Here is a 1,175-nt window from a genome sequence, read left to right on the forward strand (position 1 = left end):
GGGGGGGGGGTTCACATTGAAACACAGTCCAAAGTACTTAAAACTACTTTTTCGCCCAGCTGGCATGGCTCAGTGGTTAAGCATCAATCTATGAACCAGGAGGTCATGGTTGGATTCTGGGTCAGGGCACATGCCCAGTTGCAAGCTTGATCCCCAGTGGGGGACATGCAGGAGGCAGCCGATCAATTATTCTCTCATCGTTGATGTTTCTCTCTCTCTCTCCCTCTAGCTTCCTCTCTGAAATCAATAACAATATATTTAAAAAAATAGAAGAGTACTTTTCCATAAAGTTTCTTCTTGTCAGAAATATGTTAAGTGTAATACACTTATACACTATTAAGCACTACAAATGTGAAAGATTAGATCACCACTATCTCCAAGCAGCTGGGGATATACACGGGTGTTATTAATCTATTAGCTGGAAGACTAAGTAACAGGCATTATGATAGTACTGTGCATACAGTACAATTTTTTTAAACCCACCATTTTCAGTTGATTACATAGACCATCTGTAACTGCCTGTGAATCATGTTAGGAGTTATCCAATGACATTTATATAACACTTGTCGTGTGGCAAAATGCGTAGTCTAGAAAAATGGACACGTAATAGCTTTAAGGTTCCACTAAATCAACTTTAGACACCAGATTATAGGTGCAGCCCACTGCTGTGTAGTCTCCAGGTGAACATAGTTTATGATCTGATTACAGAAAATAACAGCACCTCGCTCCAGGCCCTCCGTGCACAGACCAAAAGGTCTTTTGCACCCAGCAAGGCGACTTGGCCACCACACCATTTGTTCCCGTGCAATTACCCCGTGGGGAGTTTCAAAAGTGGTGAGAAGGGAAGCGGTGGGAGACACCGCTGCAAAGGAAGTGCGGGCACAGGGTCATGATCAGCCGGTGGCTGGGGGGGGACTCGCCGGCCGAGGCAAAGTAACGCAAAATCCTCACGGAGGCTGTGGTTCGCGGAGGAGGCGGGTCGCATTAGCGCCATCTGTCAAACCTAAGGGATGGACGACAGGAGGGTGGGGAGGAGGGTGCCCCGGAAGGAGGATGTCTGCCAGCGGGTCTCCACCCGCGCAGCGCTGGGGTGTGCGGGGCGGGGAACCGGAAGGAGGGCGCGTGAGACCCGGAGGCAACTTCACGCGGTCGCCAGGACCCGGCTGGGCCACCAG

General features: G+C 49.5%; 1 long non-coding RNA gene across 1 annotated transcript in view; it reads right to left on the bottom strand.

The window, feature by feature from the left end:
* LOC106726796 overlaps positions 1-1,175 on the bottom strand; it is a 12,867-nt gene that overhangs the window by 11,104 nt on the left and 588 nt on the right. Inside the window, exon 1 of the long non-coding RNA XR_001362899.1 lies at positions 952-1,175. This exon is cut by the window's right edge and continues 588 nt beyond it. This is a non-coding gene — a long non-coding RNA (uncharacterized LOC106726796). The remainder of the gene's footprint in view (positions 1-951) is intronic.

Source organism: Myotis brandtii, unplaced genomic scaffold (assembly GCF_000412655.1).
Source record: "Myotis brandtii unplaced genomic scaffold, ASM41265v1 scaffold1087, whole genome shotgun sequence".
Lineage (NCBI taxonomy): Eukaryota > Metazoa > Chordata > Mammalia > Chiroptera > Vespertilionidae > Myotis > Myotis brandtii.